The sequence below is a fragment of the Malaya genurostris genome, chromosome 2 (assembly GCF_030247185.1).
Source record: "Malaya genurostris strain Urasoe2022 chromosome 2, Malgen_1.1, whole genome shotgun sequence".
Lineage (NCBI taxonomy): Eukaryota > Metazoa > Arthropoda > Insecta > Diptera > Culicidae > Malaya > Malaya genurostris.
In genome coordinates, this window is record NC_080571.1 from 2,368,980 (window position 1) to 2,391,868 (window position 22,889).

General features: G+C 36.3%; 1 protein-coding gene across 2 annotated transcripts in view; it reads left to right on the forward strand.

The window, feature by feature from the left end:
• The first annotated feature begins 4,090 nt into the window (after positions 1 to 4,090).
• LOC131432780 (peroxidasin homolog) overlaps positions 4,091 to 22,889 on the forward strand; it is a 136,187-nt gene continuing 117,388 nt past the window's right edge. Inside the window, exon 1 of one of the 2 annotated variants that reach the window (XM_058599285.1) lies at positions 4,091 to 5,364. The gene's annotated coding sequence lies outside the window, so the exon portion shown is untranslated. The remainder of the gene's footprint in view (positions 5,365 to 22,889) is intronic. The other variant, XM_058599286.1, reaches the window with a different exon arrangement.

Sequence of the window (22,889 nt, forward strand, 5' to 3'; positions counted from 1 at the left end):
ATCAACATTGACTTTGAAGAGGAATTCCGAAAGACTCGGTACTCGCTGAGAGTAAGTCATAGTAGTAAGCTATAGTGAAAAGTTTTCTCTTTCGTCTGGTTTTAATTTCTTACAAAAGTTGTTGCCTTAATATTACAAAAACGCGTGCTATGAAGATAAACAATTTTACTTACGTACGTTTTTCCTAAGAAAATAGTCTAAAAAGCACTCTATATTTCGTTGTCTTATTTACACAATTTAACAGGGGTTACACATTACGCATTACGCATTTCGTAGCTTTATATTACTTGATTTAGGCTTTCCAAAAAGTATATGTATGTGCCTTTTGGTCTGCGACCCTGCTTCCTATTAGTAGTTAAAGTTAATGTATGTAAAAGTTAAAATGTTAAATAACTTTTCAAGGAAAAGGCCAACCCGTGCACAATCTTCAACAAAAATGTGTAATTTTACGTTTTTAGTAATTGTCGCGAACATAGTAGACATTGAAAATAATTGCGAGAAAAGTTTTGTACAAAAAAATGATTTATGGTGTTTTTAAACGAAAATGTTTCATATATCTGAAACTTTTTGTGTTAGACTTATAGCTAGTTTTTGGCATTAAAAATGCCTAACTCTTCACTATATGGGGCCGATGTCAATTAAAAGTTTAAAAAATAGTCGCGTAACTTTTTTGTGTCATAATTTTGAACGTTAATAACTCGGTCATTTGTTGATGGATTGTTATAATTTAACAACCAATCGATTCGGAAACTTTTAACTTAAACATGTATGATGACGTCGTTTCAGTATTTCAATAGCATACTATTGAAAAAATTGTTGGAATCGACCTATGTTTTCATCCATCAATCCCTGTTGTACAAAATGACGTCTTGTTCGGCTTAGGAGGCTTTGCGTCATGCATAAAAAAACACCGCATCATTATGCGTAGTATGAAGAAAAATCTATAAATATAGGCTGCACAATATTTCTTTGCCTAGTTGATGTTTGACTGTGAATGAAACAAGTAGCTTGTCCAGTGAGCTGATGACTGGATTGTATATGCGTTCATTTGCTGGATTGTCGTATTTGCATTATGTGTTGGTTAAATTTCCTGTTGTCTGCGCAACACCGTGTTCGCTTGAGTATCTTATATATCATCTAGCTATTGAAGAACCGAATCAGTGTGGTTACCGATTCTTTTTAAATATCCCATGTATTTAGCAAATTTTTGGTCGATTTTGCCATTAAAAATGCCTTACACTTCGCTTCCCGAGGCTGGGTGTCAATTTAAAACATGCAAAACTAATCGTGTAACATTTTTCTGTCGTAATTTTGAACGCTTATAACTCAATCATTTGTTGATGGATTTATATAATTCAACAACCAATCGATTCGGAAACATTTACCTTAAACTTATGAGACAACGTCATTTGAATATTTCAATTGTATACCATTGAAAAATTGGTTTGAATTGAGTATTTCATTTTGGTTCTCTGGTAACTATCAGGCCAATTTAGAATTATCGGCGATAGATTTTTTGCGGATCTAATTTGCAGCGCTTGTTCCTCGATGATTTGTTAATGGATTTTCCTAATTTAGATGATTCCAAAGCTTCAATATTGTTAGCTTAAAAATGTTTAAATTTGTCAACGGATCGGTTTGCATACTTAAATCTCCATTCCCATACGAACAAAACGGTGGAGCGCAAATGGATTCAGTATAAAGTTGTATTCATCTTTTCCATTGAATGTGACTGAACAAGTTTTGTCCCACCAGGAATTAAACGCTTCAAAAGATTCAAAATTAAATCCTGAAACTTATCTAAAGGCGGCCTCCTCGGTTTAGTAGTATAAATGAGTTCCACAGGCTCACATATTCAGTACAATTAGATGCAATATCATATAGTATCAAAGTATCAAAGATAAACTCAAGGTAATTTTACCTGCGATTTTACATGTATCGTTTGAATAGGAACCCTCGTAGAATTTGGTTCACTGCCAATTACAGTTCAATTATTATTTGCTTCAAAATAATGAGCGTCTGATTTAACAACACAGATAAAAATATTTTGTGAATTTACATTTATTTTCATGCACATATTTGGAGCAGGTAATTGAATGGAATGTTACATTACAAAACTAAGCGATTTGTAAATATACAGCCTTGTTCGATGAACAAGTAAATGCATTTCAATGTAATTTTGCATCAATCATGGTTTTAAATCAGATTTTCGTTTCAACTGATGTCTATTTAATAGTACTATCGGTTTACATGTCGTGTAAGTTTCATCTTTTCTTTCTGTGTATGACAATGTTCATTCATGTGTTAATAACATCAAGTTACAATATGAACAAAATTTCAGAATTTTGTTGCGTATCCATTCCGTATATTCCTAATATGTCAAAGCGAGAATCAATGTAAGTAACTAAATATGTTACGCGCACTTTTTCACATGTTTTCTTCCTCGTATTGTTGCCATATTATTTACCGACACTTTCCGAAGATTATCGACGATTTTGAAGAAGGATTAATAAAATTACACTATTACTGAGTTTACTGGTACAACATTTTTCGTTAAAATAAATAAAATCTTCTCTTGGATCGATTAACTGTTTATAAAATTAATAAGTTTGTACGTTTCTCGAAAATTATTATCATAAAATAAAATAGGTTCATTTGTTCAGGTTTAAATCTTTAGGTTGTTTGTATCTAAAATTGAGCTTTCAAGTAACTTTGAATACATCATAATTGACTTCTAGTTAAAGGACGTTATTCAAAAACTTAACAATGTAAAAATTTGTGGAAAGGGATTAAAATTGAATAGAATTCATCAAGAAAAAATTTAATTGTTAATTTCATCATTCGCTAACAATCTTAGCCCTTAAACTAGAGCAAGTATGTAATTAGTCAATTGAATGAGTTTTTACTTTAGTGTATCACCATTATTATCATCTTTATTTTCGTATTTATTATGAAGATCCTAAAAACGTCCCATTTTTAATGTTATTGTGTTCGGTCGTGTCTTGAATACAACCCTCTATTTTTTTCTCGTTAGAAGTTCTAAGACTTTGTAGAAGACATCGTTTTTCCATCTTTTAAGTGATAAAAGTTGTTGAAGTGAACTTTTATCGTAGTATGCTTTGAACATTTTTTATTGCAATCAAATCACGAGGTATATTTTTGTGAATGAGTTCTCCAAAGAAACTATGTATATCGGATCAACAGTTTAGCAGCTAGAGAATTTAATTCACGTTTTAGTCGATACAAACCACTGTGTAGAGGCGTGCTAGTGGCGCGCGAGGGGCGTTCCAATATACTTTCAGTCAAGCTTAAGGTGTTCATGGTGGGGTGCATAGAGATGTCTTATACAGATTGAATTCCCAACTGCACCACCTCTGTTAGTTTTGTTTTGACTACCAATTTTCGATCAATCACGTTTTTTTTATTATTTTATAATATATTTAAGAGGGCACATTGCCAATCATGTTTTTGTTTTGATTATGGCATAAAATTTTCTTCCACCTACTTTATTACTCTTGGCAAAACTCACGTAGGAGTAGAATGAAATCGGAATATAGAAAATCTAAAAATTGAACAAAAATCTACGTCAAAATTATATCTTTACCGGCTTACCGATATGGAATAAAATATGGCAATGATTGGACAAAGTATCTAAGTTACAAGGTCACAAGGGGCAATCGGATCGCATTTTTTAAGAGCACACACGGAATGAAGAAGGTTGCGAATTCGAGTCCTCACATGTTTAATTTTCGTCATTATATTCGTTTATTGTTTTCTGTTTCTTATTGGATATGTGCTTGTGCTACCGAATGAAATTCAGTATTCTAGGCTTCGGTTAACTGACCGCAAATGTTTACAAGTAATAATCTTCGCAGCTTCTCACGTTCTGTCTTTGTTCATTACAAGCGAAATCGAAACCAAACCCGGCATTCGGCAGTTTTGGGGCGAAATTCATCCGACCTCAACAGGGCTCAACCCGAGTGGCCGTGCGCATGACTGTTACCGAAGAGGACGACCGAACCGAACGGTCGAGAGGCTGTGACAGTTCGTATCAGGATATTCTCAGACTGCTGGACGCCACTGCAGCCGACCTGATGGTCTGAGTCAGTTTTCCAGCATCCGTCAACCGTTTCGAACGGAACAGGACATTTGTCGTCCGGGAAGCATTTTTCCTGGGAAGTGGAACCGCTTATCAGCCCGGCAGTTGGTGGTTGTGTTGGCAGTCGGGCAGTTTGACGCGTGTGTTTGGATTTTTTTTTTCTTGTCTCGCAGTCGGTTACGAACCGTGTGGATTTAGTGTCATGACACGCAACGGTTGATTTCCGCCGGTGGGGATTACGAGGCGCGACCGTGCGAAACTTGGCACTGTTGTTGTTGTTGGTGTTGCTAGCTATTGTTGTTGTTGTTCCTATTGCTGTTATTGTTATTGTTAGTTGCAACCTCGACTGGGTGGACGAAGGACCTCGATGCTCGATCCATGTCGTTGCTGATGCTGGATGCCAAAGCGTCCGTCGCTCATGATTTCGTTCGTTCCGTTCCGTTCCGCTGATGATGCTGATGGTGATGAATAAAGCGAAATGAAGCATAAAACGATAGCATAAAAAAACCTAGTGCACTTTAGTATGGATGACTGGAAGTGGGCAATCGAATGTGAATGGATGGTGGCAGGTGGCGATACTGATGTTAATCACTGTTCAGCTTTTTTACTTGCCCCATGTGAGCACACGTGTTTGTGAACCTGGTAAAGTGTTCGAATGAAGAAGCTCATGAGAAGCTGTCCAATTTCGGCACATTTTTTTCCCCACGAATTGTGCAGAACCATGAATACGAGAGTTTGATTGAAGTGTTGGAGTTAAACGAGACATCAAAGGCTTGGCGATGGTTTGCCACGAAAAGTACAGTGCGGGAATGTGTGATGTGGTCCTGAAATAACTCGATGCGCATGAAATTGAACTCCACTGCAGGTATGTGCAAAACAGTCTAACGGTTTTTTTCTCTCTCCACTGATTCCTGATGAATTCTGGGATGGTCGTTCAATAAAAGAGTATAAATGTCTGGCTGCCGGTTGTAGATTGCAAAGTGAGTTATATTTTCCGGTTCACCCTTACTCGGATAGCTGGAAACGTGGCGGTAATCTGTGCCGCCAAGACGGAAAACTGCTGCACAATTGATACGGACATCGTAGCAGAATTGTAGAATGGAAAATTAACTGCGCGTTTGATAGTGTCTGTGTGTGTGTGTTAGTGGGTTGGAAATTTTTTAATTAAAATTTCGGAGGACGAAAGGATGGTGCTCTGGGATGAAGTTCTTCGTTTCCACATGTAGCTGAAAGTTGAAACTGTAGTGTGAACACTGGAAGCACTGGTGAGTATTCGGTGGATAGAAAAACGACCAGCTGTGCAATTCGCTGCACAAGTCGGTAGCACAATGGCAATGTTTGATCAAAAATGAACTAGTCATTGCTCGTATTGGAATATGGACTACGTGCTTTTGTGCTACGAGGTTGACATTTGTCGGTTCGATTTTCCCTGTGTCTCTCGTGTGTATCAAGAATTAGTCTTCATTACCGTTTCTAAAATAATCATTGTCGTATTTCCCTTCGTCGCTTTCGGAAAATGTAGATCACAACAATGTGTTACAAGTTATTTGACGTCCGTTAGAACTAGGTATTACGAAAACATACAGGAAAAAAGACTGATGACGGGAATAGTAGAATTGAAAATTTGCGAAAAAAATAATTACAAAGACTCAAATGTTAGGAACTAACTGAACATAGACTGTTTTTGCCAGCACGTCGGATTTATTTGATCGCACCGATGTAAAAACAATGTTCGAAACCTATTCAGAAAGTAGGGACAGTTTCGACTTAAAAATATATTATTTTATGCATGAGCTTTCCACATTATCACCATTTACTTCTAAACATTTTTCGTATCGCTGCACCAGTTTCCTCAGCTTCTCTGATTAGAGGAATATCGCCAGCGCCTCTGGTTTTCAAGTTTTTTTTTGTCGTGAATACGACTTACTTTACTATGGGGCGCCTTTTTAAAATTAGCCATATGGAGGAATGGGCAGAACTTGATCGTGAATATCTCGACTTGTATTAATAGCAGCAACATAATTTTTTAACAATTTCATCAATGATATTATCAGGAATTTAGGATTATATTTTGAACAGTGTGAGATAATCACAAACAATTCAAAATATAAGTTTTCTGGAAATTTGAAAACTACGCGGAAAACTCTTTACATTTGCTTGGGTTTTTCGCGCAAGGACGACGATTTTGAGATAGCCAGGCACATATCTTCAACTGAACGTTATAAAAGGGATCATTTCTTCTTGTGCGTTGGATGGAAGCAGACGTCGAGGCGAGAAGACGCGTTAAACCAGTTTCGCATCATTTGGCACTGCGAGCGGATGTGTTGCGGTTTGTACGCAAAGCTGGTTTCAATTCAAGCAAGAACGATTGCATCAGCGGCTGGTGCTTTGCATTGGAGAGAAAGAAAACAAGAAACGAAAAGTGGACAACATTACATAAAATTAGCCGTTCTAATGGCTCTAAATGTTATCTAAAAAACTATCAAGATGACTTTTTTTTGCAAATCGAAGGTAAAAATCATCAGTTTAGTGAAAATTTAAAATAATTTGATTTGCTTCGTGCACTTTTTGCTGCGCGAAAATCGTTCGAGAAAAATGTTCCGAACTGTGCTAAATATCGTAAAGAATTCCACAATTTGGTGTTTCTAAAAGGCAGAAATGAATCCTGTACAGCACCTTGATAGTTTCTTTCAACGAAATATGCAAATCCGAAATGAGATAGTCGACGTCAAAGCGCCCATTTGCGAAAAAGCAACAAACGAAATCACGTAAAAAGAAGCCTCTTAAGAAAAATTGCTTCAGTTTGGCATCATTTGGCCCAATGCAACCAATCATTTTAACTTATCATGAAATCATGAGCTCTAATTTTCTACCCGGATATCACTTTGAACCCTCTGCCGCAAGTGATGTGGTAGATTAACAGATTAATGGTAAAGCAAAAAAGCATACATTAAAAAGCAAGACCTACTGAACATGTTTACTTCATTCTGAAGTATGTTATTAGATAATCGTGTTGTTTTACCAACATAACATAAAAATAAAGATAATGAATCGAAAACACATTTTTCATTTGACAAACATCAATGTTACATTTTGTTCGAATGTATTCTTACATATTTGATGGGATCATCGTTGTTGCTCGAATAATATTCCGAAAGCTAGCGTTTAATTCGATTGTGAATTTGGAACACTATCTAACGAAAATCAGAAAAATATTTTGTTCAACCACTTTGATTAATTTGTTTTATAGATATAAAAACACAAGCTGTATTGATGCGCCTAAATATTATGAATGAGACGATTTTTTTTTGCAAGAATTCGACATAGAGTTTCTTTTTAAGAGGTTTAATTCACTCGTGTTTTTTTATGCAAAAAAATACTCAAAACTGAAGTAATGAACGCAAGTAAACACGTTATCTCATGTGTCGTCGTTTTCCAAAAACAGAATATTTTCATTTTAGAACAAGTTCGTCGTGCTTTTCACTGAATTTATATTGCAAACATGACCATCGTTGCAAAAATCACACAAAACGCCTAAAGTTATACCCAACAACTTCAAGTGCGTTACGTTTAAATTTCATTTTTTTTCCATAACATTTTCTTTATTCAGATTTTTGTTTTCTCTTACATGATTTTTACAGTTTTATGGATACAACTTCAAGTTTTTCAGCTATGGCTACATTTTTCAACATTTGTTTGCAGTTATTCAAACATTATTTTAGAAATAATTTATTTACAGATTAGCACTTAAGGGGCGGCTAGGGTCTAACACTTTTGAAAAATCATTTATTTTCTTTCTATTTTCGGATAGTAAAACATTTCAAGAATATTCTGTGAAATTTTGAAGCCTATCGGAACAAAACTCAGTAAGTTATAGGGCTTTATCTCTGCCGATCTCATACCACGAAGAAATAAGAGTTGCGCACACAGGCCCAAGATTTCTACTTCGATTGACTTGAAAACTTGACAAAACATTCTTGAAATGTTTCATTATAATAAATTAATAATGAAAAAATATATTTTTTTGAAAATGTTAGACCCTACGGGCTCCCTGGAGTAATTAAATGTTTCCTTAGATTTTATAGATAAAAAACTTTAAACGCGTTTTTCTCGATGGCAGGTTTTGAAAGTCCGTGTCCATCGTCATTCAAAAACTACTGCATCAATTTTTTTCAAATTTTGCACACACTTTCTACATATGAAAAAAACAGACGCCAACGCTTTCCTTTTTGTTGTTTGTTACTATGGGGAGGTTTTACAGCCAGAAAATGAAAGTTTTTTTTCGTGAAACAAATTTTGTTGAACGATAGTTCTGAAAAAAAATCGCAAAAATGATGATTTTTTCATCATTTAGACCCTACCCCCCCTTAAGTGCTTTGATGTTGTTTAAAATTATTAATATATCCTACCTAACTAACCTACATAGAAAGTTCACGAACTAGCAGAGCATCTGACTGTGACGCACTTGTTTCAAATTTCTCCGCACTTTGGATGATTTTGGTGAAAACATGTTCAATGTTTGCTAACCGATGGACCTCAACTGTGCTGGTTCTGGTTGGTAGATTTAAAATCATTTTGAGGAAGCGGGTTTGGACTCTCTGTAGTTTTAGTTGATGTGTTCGTGCGCATGTTTTCCACACAGGAGCAGCGTATAACAACATTGGTGGTGATATTATTTGCTTGTAGATAGCAAGTTTGTTAATAATGGATAGCTTAGAGCGACGATTTACTAACGGGTTTTTAAAATTTTATAGAAATCAGTCCGATTGGATCATGATCCGAGAAATTTTAACCATGGTGTATTATCATAACATGAAAATTTATTATTTTCCCCAAATCATGACTCGTTTTGCTCATTTCTAGAATCGGAATTTTGCCCGTGTAGAGAATTTCACAATTTGGTTCTTCTAAAACGCAGAAATGAATCCTGTACAGCATCTTGATAGTTTCTTTCAATGAAATATGCAAATCCGAAATGAGATAATTCGACGTCAAAAATCGTTTTTAAATATTAGTAGTGAAAAGGGGGAAAGTTTCGCAATTCACACAATCGATCAACTATCAATTTAAATTCGAAAGTGTAAAAAATCGTGTTAGTTTTATTCGTATTCACGACATCTGACATTACACACCCGTATTTTTTTCATGGCATTTGTGTAGACAGCAGTGCGTTCAAGGCGAGAAAATTCATCTTCCGAGACACTAATCGTCAAACTACAATCGGATCACAGTGTTGAGTTCAACAGATAAATAAAATTGGTTTTTAAAATCAACTCTATTATCAAACCATTTAGGACTGAGGTCCACTAGAAGATTGATAGTACCTATTAGCTTTCTCCGGACAAAACCAGCCTAGATGCCGTGTGGAATCCGGCGGAAAAAATAAGCCAAAAATAGATCCACTGGGTTCCTGCTTCCATGTCGTAAAAGGCGACAATTACAGGAGTTTTCAGTTTTTTAAAGTTTTTTAATTGAATGATAAAAATTAACTATTGCGCAAATAGTAAAAAATACTTGTTTGTTTGATAAATTAATAATTTTTTCTCGGTAGCCGATTGCCCAACCTATTAATAAATTTAATAAATAATTAAAATAATAATCAAGACACGCGTGAAATCTGTACATCTTTGTTAACTGATTTAAAATGATTTGATATAATTCTTAGTATATGTCACTACAGTGAATCGACTATTTCGTCTGGATCCTATTCACTCGTTTATTTTGTAGTAGGTCATTCCATTTAGAAAATATAAGGAAGGTTTTGTTCGTTACGCGAAAGTATTTTAAATTTTCTTTCAGTTTTCACGCATAAGAACAAGGAATCAAGACTTCCCGGGATTTCAGTATCGGATATTGTTGAAACGTTCACTCGGGAAGTCAGTGAGTTTAGTGGTGCACCCGAGCATCTTGAAACCAGAACATACTAAGTCGCATGCAAGTACTACCATTACTGAAATTTATACTAACAAATATTCCGTGGCACTTGTGGAGTGCGCAGTAGTATATACGGCCTCTAGTAACAACAAGTGTTAGACTAACGTACCTTCCTATCTCTAAGCGGACCTACAAACGGACCTGGCCGGCGCCGGTACGGGGTTACCAGAAGTTGCACATTGAAGGTTGATCTGCCATTCCCAGGTCTGATCTTCCAGAATTTCCCTGTGCAATATCAGCTGATCCCGATCAGTAACGGAGTAGCAACCAGGGGTGGCCGCTCAAGCTCAAGCTCAACACTATTATAAAACCATTTAATAACTTATTACAGCGGATCCATAAACTAAGTAGCTGAAGATCGTTTTGTAAATCACAATATCGTTGCAGTGCGAAATTCACAGCTGACGAGAAAAGCGATTATCACGGGTACTGTTTACTGTACGCACAGATAGGCAAATAATTACTGAATTGGAACAAATATGTCGAAACGATTGGCCGACTTAGAAATGTAACGCTTGTTCGCGACAAAACTTTTGAATTTACTCCAACCATTGAGGTCTGTTCAGAGTTCTTTGTAGCCGATTAAGCTGCTTTTGTTCAATATTTTCGATTTTGTGTTATTGTAGCTTGTTATTTAAATTGAGAGCGGTCTCCCTTCCCGAGAGCTCAATACAGTTCGATAGGTCGCCATTCCGCGCAGTAGGTGATTTGCCTATTTCGGTATAATATGAACATCTTTGGCGTAGTGACAACATACCAAATCAGACCAGAATAGCACGGGAGTGCCATGGTTGCATAGGAATGGTAAGAATCGCTTCTTTAGACATTCTTTACGGTATATTTCCTTGTTTACCGTTCCGGTAGTGATGAAGCTTTGGCTTGATCGACCGCAGCTGCATCTTGCTTACAAAACCAATTCTTGTGTGGGAAACTCGGCCTTTTTCTTCAACTTGAATGGCACCTCCACACCGATCCGTTGCATGGAAGTATAAAAAGACATTTCGGAAAGTTGCATAAAGTCTTCCAGCGCATAGGTTTCAGGAAAACTTCGTTAAATGTTCGCGATTCAACAACTAGTGAGCCCAACTTTTAAACGTCACATTCTGTTTATAATTACGCTTCGGTACAGTTTTCATCTTGAACGACTTCACACCTTGCCGGCGCTTGAAAGTATGCATGAAAGTTTTATTTTTTTAATTTTTCTAGTCACAGTACGTACCGAATGAACTGATCACTTTTGCAATATTTGCAATTTGCAATTATTTTCGCGTCCTTCTTGCCATTCCTGAGATCCTTTTTTGTTCTGGTGATAATGACGTGCATGATTGTGTTTATTGTTTTTTTTTGTGTTTGGTTTTATGATTGTTAGAATAAGGAAAAATAAGCTATCCACAAAATTTCCTTTCAAATTATAATAAAAAACGATATTTGTTTCAAACTAAAAATTGATCCTTTATTGTACGAGGTTAAACTTGAGCATAATGAAAACCTGATGAAATTTATCACGAATTTTCGAACTTTTGATCCAATTTTCTTCATCAAGTTTCGGCAAAGAGTTACATCGCATTTTTGAACGCTTGAGGTCAAATTTTTTTTCGAGCTTCTGTATGTTCCCAGCTGCCTTACCAGTCTTCTTGAAGACCCTCTTCACGATTGCCCAGTTACGTTCGATGGGTCGAAGATGAGGGCAATTTGGTGGATTGATATTTTTCTCAACGAAATGTATACCCTTTTCCGCAAGCCAATTGAGAGTGGTTTTGGCATAGTGAGCCGACGCCAAATCCGGCCAAAACAGTGGAGGTGTACTATGCTTCTTATATAAAGGCAGCAGTCTCTTCTGGAGACACTCAGATCGATAGATTTCTGCATTTATAGTTCCGGTAGTGTGAAAAATGGTTGACTTCAAACCACAGGAACATATTGCTTGCTAAACCAGTACCTTTCGACCGAATTTTTCCACTTGAATCGATCTGTCCGCATCGCTCACATCCTTCCCAACGACGACAGTAAAGTATTGTGGACCTGGAAGGGTTTTAAGTCCTCCTTTACATAAGTCTCATCGTCCATCAAAACGCATGCATCCGGACATTGCAAAAGACGCGAATACAATTTCCGGGCCCTTGTTACTGCTCGCTTCTTCTATTCTACACTTTGTTTCGAGATTTTCTTGTAGGTCTTCGGGTGATTTCGCCTCTTGATACTCTAGATTATTCCGACACTCGTTCCTGCTTTTTGGCCAAATCACGTTTTAACATTGATTTGTTCATCATGATTAGAGATACCACTTTCTGGTCCAGTTTCGGGTTGGAAGAATCGGATTTTTTACCTTTTCCTGGTAGCTCATCCAAAGAATAGTGTTCCTCAAACTTATTAATGATGGTTTTAACACTGGCATGATGAATTCCAAAACGCTTCACCAATTTTGGCATAGTAAAACCCTTCTCACTTAGCCATGTATCCAGAACCTCAATTTTCATTTCCTTTTCAATACGCGACATTTTGAAAACGCAGAATTTCAACCGCACAAACAAGTAAACAAACGAAAGCTGACAGCCAAAGCATGCTGTGATCTGAGCATAAAAAACCATCACAAATACATGCGTACAACTCAAATGTATGTGGATAGCTCATTTTCGATACACTCTTTAACTCATTAATAACTAAGCAATATCTCAGTTTGGTAACTAAAACTACTTTGAATCTTTATTCGACAGGACATAAAGAAGGAATCGAAGGAATTTTAACAATGTTTCATAGGGTCGAATAGAGCTGGGGAATGAACAACTCAATCCAGAGAATTCCGTTTAAGGCAATCGTCCAAGTACCATGCGCGCGGGCAGTTTTAGCACGGAACGACCGAAATTAGCTCTGCGCCTAATTCGTATTACTGTTTTTGAATTAGTTGATTCTAACAACAAAATTTCCAAAATAACTATAAAATTAGTTAAAATGTAGAATTTACTGTGCTGAAAAAAACTCTTATTTTTAGAGAATGTGTTTAGTTGGCGAATATTCTGGACACAAACCAGCAATATTTCAATCCAACACGAAATTCTCATTGACAACTAATTTCGTTATTAAAATCAGAAACTTTGATTCTATTTATCTATCACCGTCATTACTGAAGGACAGCAGTGTCAAAGCAAAACAATCCATTAAAAAGCTAAAAGGGACAGTCTTGTTGAAACTGCTCGCAAATTGTTTAGATGTTTTTCGCATGTGTTACGTAAACTGTTAGTGGAAAGTGTATTTATTCAGAATTTGTGCGCACTTGAAGCGATTGTGCGTAATAATGTTTTTACGCGGAACAGTGATGTGAATTTCGAATGTTTCACTCTAATTGTGATGAAGGTTTTTTGTATCTTCAAACCTTCCGAGCTGCGCCGTCCGGTGTACTATTTGTATTCGGTTTTTGTTTTCCGAGTGCTCAAAGTTTTCAGTGAGAATGAAGAAACAGTGATTTAGAAGAAAAAAAATTCAAAAAGATGTTTACGTTTCGTTTATGTCTTTTTCTCCAACACAACATCGTATTTATACCTGCCAATATAGAAAAGACAACCGCGTCTGAATTTTTTTCGGCAGTAGTGTGCCATCTAGTGGCTAGTAGTCATTAAGGTGTTACCGTTTCGGTGACAAGGCGCCATATAGCTGCAGATTGCAGAAGCCAATTCAACCATTCATATTGGTTGAAAACAACATTATATTTCTTTAATTCAACTAAAAAATTAGTTGACTGGATATGAAGTGTGCCTTAGCTAAGAAATGACAGTACGTTTAATTTGTGAATTCAACTAAAAAAAATAGTCATTTCAACAAATATTTTATTATTATTAAGGGAATGAGAATAAAAAATCTAAATCAGCAAAAGTAAGATTTTTTTAGTTGTCTCAAAAAATAACTAACTAAAATCAGCAAATCAACTAAATTTTTCGCGAAAATGCTGATTTCGGTCGTTCCGTGCACGGAACGACCGAAATTAGCTCTGCGCCTAATTCGTATTACTGTTTTTGAATTAGTTGATTCTAACAACAAAATTTCCAAAATAACTATAAAATTAGTTAAAATGTAGAATTTACTGTGCTGAAAAAAACTCTTATTTTTAGAGAATGTGTTTAGTTGGCGAATATTTTGGACACAAACCAGCAATATTTCAATCCAACACGAAATTCTCATTGACAACTAATTTCGTTATTAAAATCAGAAACTTTGATTCTATTTATCTATCACCGTCATTACTGAAGGACAGCAGTGTCAAAGCAAAACAATCCATTAAAAAGCTAAAAGGGACAGTCTTGTTGAAACTGCTCGCAAATTGTTTAGATGTTTTTCGCATGTGTTACGATATATCCCTATATAATTTTCTAAACCGATATGTAAAAATGACGTAAACTGTTAGTGGAAAGTGTATTTATTCAGAATTTGTGCGCACTTGAAGCGATTGTGCGTAATAATGTTTTTACGCGGAACAGTGATGTGAATTTCGAATGTTTCACTCTAATTGTGATGAAGGTTTTTTGTATCTTCAAACCTTCCGAGCTGCGCCGTCCGGTGTACTATTTGTATTCGGTTTTTGTTTTCCGAGTGCTCAAAGTTTTCAGTGAGAATGAAGAAACAGTGATTTAGAAGAAAAAAAATTCAAAAAGATGTTTACGTTTCGTTTATGTCTTTTTCTCCAACACAACATCGTATTTATACCTGCCAATATAGAAAAGACAACCGCGTCTGAGTTTTTTTCGGCAGTAGTGTGCCATCTAGTGGCTAGTAGTCATTAAGGTGTTACCGTTTCGGTGACAGGGCGCCATATAGCTGCAGATTGCAGAAGCCAATTCAACCATTCATATTGGTTGAAAACAACATTATATTTCTTTAATTCAACTAAAAAATTAGTTGACTGGATATGAAGTGTGCCTTAGCTAAGAAATGACAGTACGTTTAATTTGTGAATTCAACTAAAAAAAATAGTCATTTCAACAAATATTTTATTATTATTAAGGGAATGAGAATAGAAAATCTAAATCAGCAAAAGTAAGATTTTTTTAGTTGTCTCAAAAAATAACTAACTAAAATCAGCAAATCAACTAAATTTTTCGCGAAAATGCTGATTTCGGTCGTTCCGTGAATAAGCCTCGTCGTACACACGCATTAAAACACACATGGTTTTCCTTCCCGCGAAAGTTATTTGATGACGTCCTAGAGATGAAAGCAAAATCTGGTGAAAATCCCGCTTCATTTCCCTAGCAAGCACCGTTAAATTGGAGTTTATGCATGACATATTCTCACATTAATTTCCGATTGACGATTTCCTGTTTGCATAGTACATCAGAGAATTACTGGATGTTATCAAGCGATTAAACTCTGCGGTTCTGGGTCAGTTAGATAATTCAATCAATGTTAGCCAAAAGTAAGACTGTCCAAACTAGAAATATAGAAAAACTTTCGGGTTCATAATTCAAATCCCGAATTTCGTCTCTCAGGGGTTTTGTGAGAGAGAAAAAAAAACTTTTTCCGGAGGTGAAAGTTTTTGAATATATTTTCTCTCCTTCAGCCGGGGACGATGTCCGGCCCCGTCCAGGGTACGAAAGTGAAACGAACGGATTCCGTCCGATGTGTTGTTTGCCTCAATTCGATTAGCTTCTCCCGTCCTTCGGAAGCTTTCCTGACAAGCTAAGCGGCCGGAACCGTTTAGATAACAAGTTTTCACTTGATCGGATGAGTTGTTTCCGGTTGGTGGAGGTGGTTTCATTTTAGGTCTGGGAAGCTGATAGGTGGTAAACTTTTCCTAATAGCTTACCCCTCGGATTGAGTCCGTTTGAGTACGGGCGGTTGAGACGCTAATCGGCTAAATGGCCGATTGGCCTGCTGCGACACGATTGAATCGGTTTGTTTTGAACTTTTAGTATTTCTGGTCCGAAAGTAAGCTGATTGTTATGTTCTTTTTTTTAGCAGGTATCCACTTTCGCATAGAACTGTTACTAGATACGGATTGAAGTGAGCTTTGTTTGAGACTAAAGGTGACTTTTTCATTATTTCATTTTTCAAACTAGAATTTTATGGGTTCTATAAAACGAATCTCTGGCCAATTGGAAGCAAATATTGCGAAAATATTAAATATTACCGCTGAAAAAATCATTCCCGATTTTAGGTAAGGAGTGTATTCGAAAATAAGCTATCCACAAATTTTTTGTTTAAATCTGAGGTGGAAATAAGCCAATTTTGCGAAATGTGAATCAAGATATCCGACTGTTAATCAAAAAACCGAACATCGTGAATTAAAAAAATGGGCAACTAAACTAAAACTGCAATTATGTTTTAAATTGCGGGAAATTAAATTGAAGAATTTTTTGAATACTGAGTAAAACCAAAATTTAACAGATCGGCTGAAAAGTTCGTATCGTTTCTATGAGAGGGCGCCACTAGAATTAAATCCATACCATTTTCAGTTAGTACCAACCTTCAAAAGATACGTGTATAAATTTGACAGCTGTCTGATTATTAGTTTGTGAGATATTGTATTTTGAGTGAAGCTACTTTTGTTATTGTGAAAAAAATGGAAAAAAAGGAATTTCGTGTGTTGATGAAACACTACTTTTTGATGAAAAAAAGTGCCGCCGATACCAAAAAATGGCTTGATGAGTGTTATCCAGACTCTGCACCGGGCGAAGCAACAATTCGTAAGTGGTTTGCAAAATTTCGTACTGGTCATATGAGCACCGAAGACGATGAACGCAGTGGACGTCCAAAAGAGGCTGTTACCGATGAAAACGTGAAAAAAATCCACAAAATGATTTTCAATGACCGTAAAGTGAAGTTGATCGAGATAACTGACACCCTAAAGATATCAAAGGAACGTGTTGGACATATTATTCACGAATATTTGGATATGAGAAAGCTTTGTGCAAAATGGGTGCCGCGTGAGCTCACAATCGATCAAAAACAACAACAAAAAACCATGCTGAAATTGAACGAATTGGGCTTCGAATTGCTCCCTCATTCACCGTATTCTCCAGATTTGGCCCCCAGTGACTTTTTCCTGTTCTCAGACCTCAAGAGAATGCTCACTGGTAAAAAATTTAGAAGCAATGAAGAGGTAATCGCTGAAACTGAGGCCTATTTTGAGGCAAAGGACAAATCGTACTACAAAAATTGTATCGAAAAGTTGGAAGATCGCTATAATCGCTGTATCGCCTTTGATGGCAATTATGTTGAATAATAAAAACGAATTTTGGTAAAAAAATGTGTGTTTCTATTAAACGATACGAACTTTTCTGCCGAACTGTTATCTTATCAAAAATCATTCGTTTCAAAATTCATTATAATATCTACAATAAATATGTGATATGAAACCACAATACTGACTAATGAAAAATGTGCTTATTTCCACCCCTGGTTCAAATTATGATAAAAAACGATATTTTATTCAAACTAAAAATTTATCCTTTATTGTATGAGGTTAAACTTGAGCCTAATGAAAACGGGATGAAATTTAAGTTATTCCTTCACGAATTTTCGAACTTTTGATTGGAAGCTCTTGATCAAGTTCCGGACAAGTGTTGCATCGCATTTTTGGACGCTTGAGCCCAAATTCTCCTGCATGTTCCCAGTTGCCTTACCAGTTTTCTGGTGGATTGATATTTTTCTCAACGATTTTTCTCCGCAAGCCAATTGAGAGTGGGTTTGGCATAGTGAGCCGACGCTAAATCCAGCCAAAACAGTGGAGGTGTACTATGCTTCTATGATCTCTTCTGAAGACACTTAGTTTGATAGATTTTTATAGTTCCGGTAGTGTAATAACTGGTTGACTTCAAACCACAGAAACATATTGCTTGCCATACTAGTACCTTTCGACCGAATTTCTCCACTTGAATCGACCTGTCCGCATCGCTCACATCCTCCCCAACGACGACAGTAAAGTATTGTAGACCTGGAAGGGTTTTTGAGTTCTACTTTACATAAGTCTTATCGTCCATCAAAACGCATGCATCCGGACACTGCAAAAGACGCGAATACAATTTCCGGGCCCTTATTGCTGCTCGCTTCTTCTGTTCTACACTTTGTTTCGAGATTTTGTGCTTCTTGTAGGTCTTCAGGTGATTTTGCCTCTTGATACGCTGGATCATTCCGACACTCGTTTCTGCTTTTTTTACCTAAATCACGACATTGATTTGTTCTTCATGTTTAGAGATACCACTTTCTGGTCCAGTTTCGGGTTGGTAGTACCGGGTTTTCTGCCTCTTCCTGGTAGCTCATCCAAGGAATAGTGTTCCCCAAACTTATTGATGATGCTTTTAACACTGGCATGATGAATTCTAAACCGCTTCGCCAATTTTCGCATAGTAATACCCTTCTCACTTAGCCATGTGTCCAGAACCTTAATTTTCACTTCCTTTTCAACACGCGACATTTTGAACAAGTAAACACCCGAAAGCTGACAGCCAAACGCACAGCATGCTGTGATCTGAGCATAAAAAACCATCACAAATACATGCGTACAACACAATTGTATGTGGGTAGCTTATTTTCGATACACTACTTATGTACAAAATCTCGACCCATTCAATGACCCTACAGCGATGTACTATGAACTCATCATTCAAAATCATTCTCACAATTATCAACCAAGCAGTGGTTTTCACTGAAATGTTGATATTCAATGTGGTGGGTGATGTATTGAAAATTTGCCATGCTGTTGTTAAAAACAGTTATAATGACATCACAAAGCATGTTTCATATTGCAGTTTCAAAAATATTAACACTATTTACTTGAATTTCATACAGCCAAGTAACAGGAGCGCAGGAGCGAACACAAACAAGGGTTTAAAACAGCCCGGTGAAAGGGCGCTCTACCAAGTACTTTCGTAGCCAACATATTGAAATCGTAGCCAACATAGAGAATTAAAACAAAGTCTTTTCTCTCTATAATTAATATTCAGATATTTTTCGCTGTATTTATATTGCATATTGCTATCGACTTCGGAATATCATCGTCTAGTGAAAATTGTTGCTTTGCTGATTATCATGAAAAGTATCATTCATAATCATGTGTGAGTTTAAAAAATGAAAATGAGAAATGAGATTACACTCAGCGGTGAAATTTGGCTAGGTGATAATTCCGCAACACTGATCAGAAGCGATAATGCTGCCACAATATCAATCTCACAAAATCAAACGATTTTCGTTATTATGATCTATGATGATTTTGTGAAAGATAATCACCGACGGTGATGATAGCTGTTTTTTTTCAGAATGGTAATACCAACCTGTGCGGTATAATTTCATTTTAAATCGAATAATATAAGATGAAAATGAAATTTATGGCCGCTGACCGTCAGCATATCCCTACTAGTTCATTTGACTTTTGCTGCCATTTTCAAGTGAAGCTCCCGGAATTCATCGTCAGTTGATAAATCGTACCTAGTCATTTGAAGTTTTGCTTGCTCAGTACTGCCAAGTAGTGTAGCTCCTTCATTGTCTACGCTCTTGACAGTAAGCAGATTCGAACGAATAGAATTATAAATGGAGTAAAGTATTAAAAATGAAAACTGAAGAAGGAAACAATTAATTTATGTGTATTCTGTGATTGATATTTCAGCTATCTGGTTTGTCTTTCATCTTTTATCTTGAACCAATTCGAATGTTTACATGAACCTCATTTGAAGGCCGCTATCACACTATTGAAAGAGATATTTTGTCATTTCAAGAGATCAACTGACGGTGGTTAAACTGAGCCTCGATTGAAGAGAAACGAGTGATGACTGAATGGCCGTTCGGGCCTTCAGCAAACATTGTGTGAGTCAGAGAATTGAATTGAATGAAGTTTTACAGCACTGATACCAACATTGTGTTGTTTCTGGACCTCAGAAGGATGATCCGTGCCAAAACCGTAGTGATCTGGTTGAGAGGTGCGATCCGCAATAGTGTTCTTCTCGAGAGTTGCCAGATTATATCAGCAATATTTTTTCTATTTAATAATACTTTTTTTTGGCACACTGCTTAAGCTCTAAGATGCCGTGGTCATTTTCTAATTTTAGTTTATTTTTCCCTTAAAACTAGGATAGTTTCTTTAACTGTGATAATGTCGCACATTTACAAAAGCAGTCGGACTAAACAAATAACACTTGCTCTATTAGACCTTCTAGAGAATTCAGTGAATCAACTCCATAAATTATATTACAATTATCCGGAGCTTGCGCGAAATTCCGAGCAACAAAGCATAACTGGAAGCTCTCAAAAATTTTTTTCAGTAGATTCAACCCAGATGTTGCATATCCGCTCAAATTCAAACTGAAAAAGTATGGTTTGGATTTGGTTTTTAATAGTAAGAACTATCAATTGAGAACTGTATTAGGATCTACAAAGGATCATACAGAAAATTTGAGAAAATTCGTAATATATCAAATCTCGTGTTCTCATTGCGAGAATAAATATATTGGACAGCCAAAAGGAATTCGGAAATTCAGTTTAAAAAGCACATCGCAGGAATAGCGAAAGCCTCTAAAGAATTTGAAAAGGGTTTACCATACCATTCAAATACCGGTATCTGTCTGTCACTATTACGTTAGTATCATAACGATGTTAGTATGGTTTTCATAGTGGAATCTAAAAGGAACCTTTCAATTCTTTTTTCATACGGTTTAGTTTTATTCTACTAACCGCTCGAAAACCAAACTATGCATTTTATCATTTTACCGGGTTGGGAATCGAACCCAGGTGTGCTGCGCGAAACGCATCGACTTACTTAGAAGCTTTAAATTCAAGAAAAGTTTACTGGAATTTGTTTACCATAGAAGAAATTCAATAATTTGGTTCTTTCAAGGACCAACAACCGATCTTAAGGGCTGAGGCCAGTGTGTTTTAGGGCGTTTTAAAGGGCTATTTTCACGCTTTAAATCCGATTTTCTCAGAAACGGTGACGAATATCAAAAAACCCAACTGACAATCTCTTAGAAAATTAGTTTAGATTATTCTGTGAAAATTTCAGAATGATTGTTTGACTTTAGCGGTCGGGAAAGTCTTATTTCTGAAGGAAGAATTGCATAGCTGAAAACGGCAACTTTCAACTTGTTCATTGAATATCTCGCCTTCAAAAGCATGGATCAAAAATCTATCCTGTCAATGTCTAGATAATTTAATTTAGATGCGATTAGTGCATAAACATATATGTTATCGCGATGAAAATGAAGTGTAGGTTATTTTTGTCAAGGTAAGTCGATTTCTATGGCGCCCCCTTTTTAGTTCCCTGGTAACGTAACGAAACATGAGAGAGAAATAAAATTGACTCAAAATGGCTGCCAAACAAGCGGCAGCTTTCTTGGATTTTATGTGATGTGGTCAAACTTGTAACCGAAAATATCAAAACTTTCTTGGCCACATCGAGAGTCATTTTACACATTTGCGAGCGATAATGGAGAGAAATGGAATACGCACAGTGAGCCACGTGGTTTTACGCGAACTAGTGGCCTCAGCCCTTAAAGAACTGTTTCTGACTTTGAGTCTTGCACCCGTATTGATTTAATTCGCACCGGGTGCAGTTCTGTGGCTGGGCAATTAGTCTGTTTTCGTTTGTCTCGTTTTGTTTAATTGTGTGCTAGAATATGTTTGATTTGAATAAATCGTACTTTAGTATAAGCTAGTGAATAAGTGGAAGCATTCACAATTCACTCAATGCGAACGAAGTGTGTCAGCTTTATACGCATGCACGTCATCCAGTGATGCATCTGACATTAGCCACCCGCCTTTTAAAACTGCTTATGTAAGCCAACATAACTGCCAGAAAACACCTTTGTATGTCCTCTTATGTTTTTCTCAACCGAAATCGGTGTATTCTTGAGGCTAATGTCCCATGTACTTGCGTCCACGTTTTGGACTTCTACTTCGTCTTCTGTGATAAAACCCTTACGTTGGTTTCCACACTCGGAAATTTTTCAATGAGTGACTGGAATGACGAGCGCCTGACGGTGAGACCAACGACACGACCTGCCACTCGTCTATTAAAACTGTATCGCAAATCTGACTACCCCTCAGTAACTCGAAATGTCAAAACAAAATATCTTGAAAATTTGTTAAAACTGGCAACTCGATTTGATAAATTATTGATTTCGAATAACAGAAACCTTGGATACTGTTGTTCAAAGGCATGTTTGTATAGATAAACAAAACTAACTCCGAGTCGATATACCAGTCGCGCATTTTACCACTGTACCTAAGAACAAGAATCGGCCCTTAAAAGTTAATTGAAGCGCTATGTTTTTGCGATACCGATAAGTTATATCATTTTATTTGCACCACCAGTAATTGTATTCATCGAAAATTTGATAGCATAGCAGTTACCAATCAACTACATCAGCATCTCACACCATCTCTATTAGAAAAATTCAATAATGAATTGAAACTATTGCATAGTTTTCATAAAATATTCGAATTATGCGACTAAGAATTTCTTCTAAGTAGATCATATCATCAGCATTACTATTTTTTAACGCCATTGAGACAAACTTTTGTTTTATGACTTTTGCTAACCATAGAATAGTTTTAGTATGACATCTGGATAATTCTTGGAAAATTCTCTTGAGAAGACTTCAAACGCATCTCCAATAAAGATCTTCATGGATAACAATCAAGCTTTTTGGCATGATTTAGCAGAGAAATAACATAAATAAATGCATTTTTTTGTTACTGATTCAATGTATAAAGGATCTTTGAAAATAGCTTAAATTTAATAATGATGTTTCAAATCGACATCACAGAACGCAGCAATTTCATTAACGTTCTTTTCCCATTGATTTAAACTTCTCTGAGGGTTCTTATAGTGTTACGAAATAATGTTTTTGGTCTTAATTGAATACATAATAGACAAAAT